This window comes from Hevea brasiliensis, chromosome 2 (assembly GCF_030052815.1).
Source record: "Hevea brasiliensis isolate MT/VB/25A 57/8 chromosome 2, ASM3005281v1, whole genome shotgun sequence".
NCBI lineage: Eukaryota > Viridiplantae > Streptophyta > Magnoliopsida > Malpighiales > Euphorbiaceae > Hevea > Hevea brasiliensis.
This window is the reverse complement of record NC_079494.1, coordinates 87,959,493-87,969,484: the sequence shown is the minus strand read 5'-3', so window position 1 is coordinate 87,969,484 and position 9,992 is coordinate 87,959,493.

The following is a 9,992-nucleotide window of genomic DNA, read 5'->3' as shown; positions in this document are numbered from 1 at the left end:
AAGGACCGCAGAGCAAAATTTAAAAATTTTTAGAGCTCGTTTGGGTTGTTTTTGCAAAAGGACTTGTTATGGGGGCTAAATTGTAATTTTTTAAATTGTGGATTGTTGACTATTGGGTGGGCCCAGGAGGGGCCTTGTGATGTGATTGAGTTGTGATTGTGTGATTGGTAGATATAGAAGTATATTTTGAAGCCTTTTACAGGTTGGATAGGTCTCAGGTATAGGGGAAACTCTGCCGGATTTCCGGTATGAATTAGGCTGTCTGTTGCCTCTTTAGAGTTTTATTTTGACTTAGTACTAATAAATTTATAATTTAATTATTAGCTGATTGGTGTCAGCTATTTTCCTCCATCCAGCAGTCACAATAGTCCTCGGTGTACTGTAAATAAAATATTAATTTTAATTGTAATTTCAATATTATTATATGTTCAAGCATGCCCATGCATCACTTATATGTATGTATCTATGTAGTTAAACACTAGGCACGTTTTACATTGCATTCATAAATGTTGAAGTGCAATGGATGTTGTTTGTAGTAATTTGGAGCAGTGTGCGTGTGGTATAGTGTTGGATATAGACAGGACGAGTAGACGGCTTGAGATCTTCACTGGGACCCGGTCCTTCCGGGTAGACACGGCTTGAGATCTTCGCTGGGACCCCGTGTTTGGTTTATTAAGCGAAAGTCCAGCTGAGATCTTCACTGGCAGAGGTTGGATTAAGAGGGTTGTATAGGGGATCAGCTCTCATATATGTATTGCTTGACATTATCGGGTGTGTGAGTGCTCCAAATTACCTTTTTGATGTGATTTGTATGAAAATTATAACGATATTGCATTTCACTTCACAGGATGCATTAGCTTTAGATAGCTATAGATATTATTGTTAAAATTGATAATTTACTCTCTGAGTTGAACGCTCACTCCTGTTTACCTATTTTTCCAGGCTACAGGAAGAGACATTTTTCAGAATAACCTATTCCTTTCCTTGCAGGTTATGGAGAAAATTACTTAACGGTATTATTATTGTCTAAATTTGTAATTTAGAACTCCGCATGTACTAGTAGTAGCATTAATCCTGTCAGGGACTCCATGAATTTAAGTTTTTATATTAATAAATGAAAAAAATTTTATGAGTTTTAAATAGTTTATAAATGATGTAACAGGGTTGAGCTGGGCTCCCCTAATTTTAGTTTCTGATAATTATTGAGCTAAGTTGGTCCAAAATAAAATTATAACAGTTTAATTTAAATTATTTTATATGCATATTGAGCCTAAATTGTGGGCCTAGTCATGGGTTGAGGAATAGTTAGGCTTACTACTGAAGGAATGGAAGCGTGAAAAACACAAGTTTATACCATTGAATTCAAAAAAATTTCACCTAGGGTCACATGCATCATGCAAGATTTATTTTTATCTATTTGATTTCAATGATAAACAACATATTAAACTCTTTTAATATGTTTTTGGATCTGTATTTGCCATTTAAGATTTTAAAATTAATCAGATTAATTTTAGAACCCTAGATTAAATCAAGAACGATTACACTAACCTCTTGATGCACTGCAGCGTATTTGCGCCTTTGAGATTCGTCTTCAGGACACTAAATGTTATCCCTCTAGCTTGTCCACACCAAGAACACCTATGGCAGCTCGTAAACAGCTTCTAAAGCTTTTTCTATTATTTAGAAAATCAAGTTCTGCCTTTTAAGAGATTAAAGATGTAAACAGGACACTAGAAACGATTTCTAGTATTTTTAATTCAAGAGATTGATGGCTAATCTCTTTGAATTGATGAGAGATGAAGAGGAAGAGATGGAGAGCCTCAAAATGGCGTGACAAAGGAGGAGTGGCTACTGGTTGTCATATTTTTAATTCATAACAACACTTATATAGCTAGGTCAACACATTAAACCCTTGCCACATGTCACCCTCTGATTGGTTCTAGGTTTAATTGACCCAATCACATTGTGTCAAGTGTCAAACCTATATTTAATCTTAATTTTAATAATCTTACATGATTAAAAGACATTTGGCAAGCTTATGTGTAATGCCATGTGTCACCATCTCATGGTGCCACGTGTCACACTACGAAATAACCAAAATGCCCATGTGTCTTAATTTTGAGTTCTTAACCCAAAATAATTATTTATCTTCTTCTAATCAATTTATATCAAATATAAATTAATTAATTAATCTCTATTAATTAATTTCTCATTAATTAAATTCATATTTAAACACTTTAAATATAAATTTAACTTATAATATACATCCAATAATCTAGATTTGGTTTTAAGTCATGCTAGGGACTTTGCAATCTAATTACAAACCAAACATATTTAATTAATCAATTAAACTCTTTAATTAATTAATTAAATCATATTTAATTAGGTGATAACTTATGTATGTGTGTGACTTACTAGGCTCATCACTAATTGGCAATGAGATATGATATCAACTCTTAATATTATCAGAACTCTTTCTTACCATAAATGATTTCTCTAAATCATTTTATGCACCTCATAGACCATGGTTAATACCTAGCATAGCATGCCATGGACACCCAATTAGTAATAAGGTTTACCTTAAATGAACCTATAATCATATGTTACCATGCACTGGAATCTCTCTGTTACAAAATCCCAACTCAAGCTGGAGTCATGATTTATGTCAAAACTCCATTTGCTATGAATATTATGTTCTCTTTTAATTCCAATTCTTGATTAAAAAGATTTTCTCATCAGAGACTCTTTTCTGAATAAATCTATCTGTCCTGGCCAGGAACTTGAAACATCAAGAATAATTAAATGAACATAGGATTTTATCTCTATTTACTTAGAGGAACAGATTCCATCTTGATCAACACCTACCTCCATATATAACTAGTAGGAGCCAACACATGCCCATATACCATACACAGTACAAGTATGAAAGCAATATCAAACTCAAACTACCTATATACAAGATAACTGTGCTATCTCATGTCTAAAGATTATATGCACTGATATGATTTATGACAAAACATTGACAAGAGTAAACTCCATGTGCTTGTCATAAGTGTCACCGTTCGCCTACTTATCATTTATAAGTGCCTATCATGTTTGCTATATGGCATGAGACTCACCATTCCATCTTATTTATATCTCATATAAATAACTTGGTAACAAACATGAATACAATCTTTCTGGATAAGTCATGTCCTTATTATGAAGTATCCTTGATTGTGAACCTATTTATGATACTTTATACTAGAAATACTGTCACTCATATTCTTAACAGCTTAAGAATATAATTTCTAACAAAATATCAATGGACATTTTCTATTACACATAAATATATTATGTAAACGGAAAAGTGAAAATGCCTTTTATTAATAAAAATATGTACAAGATATATACTAAATGATATGCTCTAGGGCATACTACTAACAATCTCCCACTAGCACTAGAGCCATTCATTACAATATCTTAGACCCATCTTCTCAAGATGACGGTCTAGCTGAGTCTGTGACATAGGGTTAGTGAATGGATCAGCTGGATTTTCAGCTGATGCTATTTCTGCATGACTACATCGCCTTGCCCAACTATTTCTCTGATAATGTGGTAGCGCCTTTCTATGTGTTTGGATTTTTGGTGAGACCTTGGTTTCTTAGCCTGTATGACTGCTCCATTGTTGTCACAGTGTAGTGGAACTGCTAACTCAATGGAAGGAACTACTGCAAGTTCTGTCACGAACTTCTTTATCCAAACAGCTTCCTTTACAGCATCTGATGTAGCAATATACTTAGCCTCTATAGTGGAATCTGCAGTCGTGCTCTGTTTGGAACTCTTCCAACTGACTGCACCTCCATTATAAATGAACACATATCCAGATGTAGACTTTCTATCATCGATATATGATTGGAAATCAGATTTAGTATAACCATCCAATTGCAAGTCTCCACCTCCATATATCAAGAATAAATCCTTAGTTCTTCTCAAGTACTTAAGGATATTCTTGACAGCTATCCAGTATTCAAAACCTGGATTGGATTGATACCTACTAGTCAAACTAATAGCATATGCGATATCCGGCCTAGTACACAACATTGCATACATTAAACTTCCAATAGCCGAAGCATATAGAATCCTAACCATCTTATCTCTTTCTTTAGGTGTCTTTGGAGACATCTGTTTAGAAAGATGGATACCATGTCTCACTGGTAACAATCCTTTCTTGGAATCAAGCATGTTAAACCTCTTTAACACCTTTTCCAAGTATAGACTTTGGGATAAACCAATTATTCTTTTTGCTCTATCTCTATAGATGCGAATCCCAAGAATATAGGTTGCCTCCCCTAAGTCTTTCATGGAGAATGTATTTGAAAACCATGCCTTTACAGTTGTCAATATACCTGTGTCATTACCCATCAACAGTATGTCATCCACATATAAGACAAAGAAAGTGATAGCACTGTCACTAACCTTCTTATATACACATGGCTCATCCTCATTTTTGATAAAACCAAAGAATTTAATGGCTTCATCAAAACGGATGTTCCAACTCCTCGAAGCTTGCTTCAACCCATAAATGGATCGCCTTAGCTTGCATACCTTGGAACCATCTTGGGATTCAAAACCCCTAGGTTGTTCCATGAAAATGTTTTCTGCAATGTATCCATTGAGAAAAGCTGTTTTGACATCCATCTGCCAAATCTCATAATCATAGTATGCAGCTATTGCTAATAGAATCTTAATTGATTTAAGCATGGCAACAGGCGAGAAAGTCTCCTCATAGTCGATTCCTTGCCTTTGGCGAAACCCTTTCGCTACTAGCCTTGCCTTATAAGTCTCTACCTTTCCATTAGAACCAATTTTCTTCTTGAAAACCCATTTGTTCCCTATAGGTACAATACCTTCACGTGGGTCAACAAGATCCCAAACTTGATTCTTATACATGGAATCAATTTCAGATTTCATAGCATCAATCCATTTTGAAGAATCTTTATCTGATATAGCTTCTTCATAGGTAAGTGGATCATCTCCATGATCTACTTCATCATGAGTAGACAACTCTTATTCTTCTTCATGAAGGAAACCATATCTCATTGGTGGGTGAGATACCCTAGTTGTTCTACGAGGAACAGCTGTAGATGTTTCATCAAAGGGTATAGGTTGACTAGATGGATCTATATCCATCTGATCTGTTGATTGGTCAAAATTCTCCAATTCCAACTCTATTTGCCTTCCTTTGCCTCCTTTTTGGATAAACTGTTATTCAAGATATGTGGCATCTCTACTTATCACAACCTTTTGTGAAGTAGGCAAATAAAAATAATATCCAAAACTATCTTTTGGATATCCAACAAATCGACCTTTTTCTTATCTGATTTCCAATTTATCAGTGTTCAACTTTTTTGATAAAAGCTGGACAACCCCAAATCTTAACATGCTTAAGACTTGGTTTTCTTCTATGCCATATCTCATAAGGTGTGGAAGAAACTGATTTTGATGGAATCCTATTCAGAATATACAAAGCTGATTCTAATGTAAATCCCCAAAAGGAGATTGGCATATCAGTATAGCTCATCATACTACGTACCATATCCAATAGGGTACGATTTCTCCTTTCAGATACACCATTCAGCTGTAGCGTTCTTGGAGGAGTCAGCTGGGAAACAATGCCGTGCTCTCTCAAGTATTCATCAAATTCAGTACTCAAATATTCACCTCCACGATCTGATCGAAGAGCTTTAATACTCTTTCCTATTTGATTTTCTGCTTCAGATTTAAATTATTTGAACTTTTCAAAGGATTCATGTTTGTATTTCATCAAATATAAATACCCAAACCTTGATTTATTATCAGTAAAGGTAATAAAGTAATGAAAATCGCCTTTAACCATTTCCTTAAATGGATCACATACATCACTATGTATTAGCTCCAAAATATTTCCAGCCCTTAGCCCTTGTCCAAAAAGGGTGATCTAGTTATTTTGCCCTGAATGCAAGATTCACAAGTTGGAGTAGGCTCAGAGCCCAATGAGGATAAAATCCCCATTTTCTCCAATTTTGCAGTCCTATCTTCTGCAATATGATCTAATCTTAAGTGCCAAATATATTTTGAATTTTGAGTTGATTTTCATCATGGCATTGCATTCTTTTAGATTGCTATACTCTGGACAGCGGAAACACTTTCCTGCTAATAGTGGAAACACTTTCCTTTACCTTTGTCAACTTTGATATTTGTTTTTCTGTTTGGTTATCTTCTTGGAAGGACCAGGAATCTGAGGTTTCTTTTTCTTATTACCCTTCTTCTTGTTGGACTTTCTAGTAGAAGAAGATACAATCAAAGCTACCTCTTTTCCTTTATTGCCCGGCATATTCTTTTGGGCAATAACTAGCATGTTGAGTAAACCAGCTAAGGTGCATTCCTGTTGAGTCATATGGAAATTTGTCACAAAATTCCCAAAAGACTCAGGAAGGGACTGAAGTATCAAATCCGTCTATAGTTGGAAATCCATGTTGAAGTCAAGATGTTCCAACTGCTCAATCAGCCGAATCATCTTGTGGACATGATCTGCAACATTCTGTCCCTCAGACATCCTCATGCGGAACAGCTGTCTAGATATCTCACACCTAGCATTCCTGCTGTGCTCACCATATAACTCTTGTAGGTGAAAGAAGATCTCACTCGCACTCTGCATGTTCTCATGTTGCTTCTGTAACTCATTACTCATGGAAGCAAGCATGTAACACTTAGCTCTCATATCATGCTCCTTCCACTTGTCCAAAGTTTTATGTTCCTCTTGTGTGGCCTCTGGAGGTAAGGGACCAAGAACATTTAAGTCTAGAACATATCCTATATGTTCAAAGTTCAGGATAAGTTTCAAATTTCTTAGCCAATCAGACAGATTAGGTCCTATCAACCTATTGCGATCAAGTATGCTTGCAAGGATATTGGATGGTGGTGGTTGTTCTGTGCTCATTATTATCAAAAAATTAATTGCAGAAAATAACCAGATTAATTAGTAAATATATCAAGTAATTAACCAAAATGATTATGGTCTTTTAATCAAATTGGTCCTCCCACTAACTTAGCGAATCCTACACTTCCAAAGTAGAAAACGGAAATCCTAGTTGGATGGATTTCTAGTGGGTGATTGAATTCTTATAATTCTATTGATCATCCTCAGGTACATCCGTTATTGGAATTACAATAAACTATAAGTGAGCAACTCCTTGCCCATCACATCTCATGTGAGGTTCAATCCTTTACCTAGTCCCTAATGCTCAAAATCTCAGGTACATCCATTATTGACTTATCTTGCATTAGTTAAGTTGATCCCATTGAGCCAGTAATTATGCAAATAATTTTAATGTTCTCAGGTACATTAATATTGGGCACCAAATCATTTACATATTTACAACATCTAATGCTTAATAATTATTCTTAAGAAAATCTCTTAAATTAATTGCATCTTATGCAACTATTTAAAATTTCTTAAAATAATTGTCCCAATGGAGGGCCTATGTTATAATTACTTTAATTATAGCATTTCCAACTTAATCATTTGTTTGAAAGATTTTATGGTCATCCTAATTACTATTTAGGTCTCACTTTGCACATTATCCATTTAGCATGCATATATCATATAATTGCATACATTCCCATACATCTCATGCATTCATGGATAAGCAGTAAATATGGTATGATCATGGACTTTCAAAGGGATTCAATTCTAAGCCACCAAGAATTGAATCAGGGCATTCCTAGGTGCATTTCATTCATTCATTTTATAAGAGTTGCTGAATGAGTACATAATCAACACTTGATCTTGAATTCCTCCCACTGGTCCCACCAATGCTCTTGACCTCCTTGAACTTCTTGCAATCCAATATTACATAGTAATCCTTGGCATACCAAGGCAAATTTACAAGAACTTATATAAATGAAATTACAACCCAAAAATTATTACAAACTTAATAATACATGCCTAAAATAAATTAAAATAAATTAATTAATTTACAATCCCAAAGAAACATAAAAGAAATAAATCCAATCACATTGGTCTTTTATAGTCCATGATCATCCATCATGCATATTACTATTTAACAATTAAATAAAACATATATACTTAAATTAAATTGAATATCTCATATTCAACTTAAAAATCCAGATTTGAATATGATTCAAATAAATTTAAAAATTCAGATTTGAATCTCATTCAAACAAATTTAAAAATTCAGATTTGAATCACATTCAAACAACCTTAAAAATTCAGATTTGAATCACATTCAAACATTTTTTAAAAAATCAGATTTGAATCACATTCAAACATTTTTTAAAAAATCAGATCTGAATATTATTCAATCAACTTTAAAAAATCAGATTTAAATATGATTCAAACAACTTTAAAAATTTAGATTTGAATTAGATTCAAACAACTTTTAAAATTCAGATTTGAATCACATTCAAACAATTTTTAAAATTCTGATTTGAATCATAATTTAATTATGTGATTAAAACTACTAATTAAACACTTTAATTAGTCAAAGAATAGGTCTTAGATCATACAACAATTGCAGAATTAAAAGCCAAACCTTGAACCACCCATGGAAGCCAAACCATGCGCACCATTGATGGTGTTTTTCAAGCATGCCGCCAAAACTCTTTTGCAACCAGCAATGGATAAATCATCTCATGATCATAACACACAATTAAATCATATAATCAACAATCTAAATGGCAAATATAGTGGCTCTGATACCAATTGAAGGAACGGAAGTGTGAAAAATATAAGTTTATACCATTGAATTCAAAAAAATTTCACCTAGGGTCACATGCATCATGCAAGATTTATTTTTATCTATTTGATTTCAATGATAAACAACATATTAAACTCTTTTAATATGTTTTTGGATCTGTATTTGCTATTTAAGATTTTAAAATTAATCAGATTAATTTTAGAACCCTAGATTAAATCAAGAACGATTACACTAACCTCTTGATGCACTGCAGCGTATTTGCGCCTTTGAGATCCGTCTTCAGGACACTAAATATTATCCCTCTAGCTTGTCCACACCAAGAACACCTATGGCAGCTCTTAAACAGCTTCTAAAGTTTTTTCTATTATTTAGAAAATCAAGTTCTGCCTTTTAAGAGATTAAAGATGTAAACAGGACACTAGAAACGATTTCTAGTATTTTTAATTCAAGAGATTGATGGCTAATCTCTTTGAATTGATGAGAGATGAAGAGGAAGAGATGGAGAGCCTCAAAATGGCATGACAAAGGAGGAGTGGCTGCTGGTTGTCATATTTTTAATTCATAACAACACTTATATAGCTTGGTCAACACATTAAACCCTTGCCACATGTCATCCTCTAATTAGTTCTAGGTTTAATTGACCCAATCACATTGTGCCAAGTGTCAAACCTATATTTAATCTTAATTTTAATCATCTTACATGATTAAAAGATATTTGGCAAGCTTATGTGTAATTCCATGTGTCACCATCTCATGGTGCCACGTGTCACACTGCGAAATGACCAAAATGCCCCTGTGTCTTAATTTTGAGTTCTTAACCCAAAATAATTATTTCTCTTCTTCTAATCAATTTATATCAAATATAAATTAATTAATTAATCTCTATTAATTAATTTCTCATTAATTAAATTCATATTTAAACACTTTAAATATAAATTTAACTTATAATATTCATCCAATAATCTAGATTTGGTTTTAAGTCATGCTAGGGACTTTGCAATCTAATTGCAAACCAAACCTATTTAATTAATCAATTAAACTCTTTAATTAATTAATTAAATCATATTTAATTAGGTGATAATTTGTGTATGTGTGTGACTTACTAGGCTCATCACTAATTGGCAATGAGATATGATATCAACTCTTAATACCATCAGAACTCTTTCTTATCATAAATGATTTTTCTAAATCATTTTATGCACCTCATAGACCATGGTTAACACCTACATAGCATGCCATGGACACCCAATT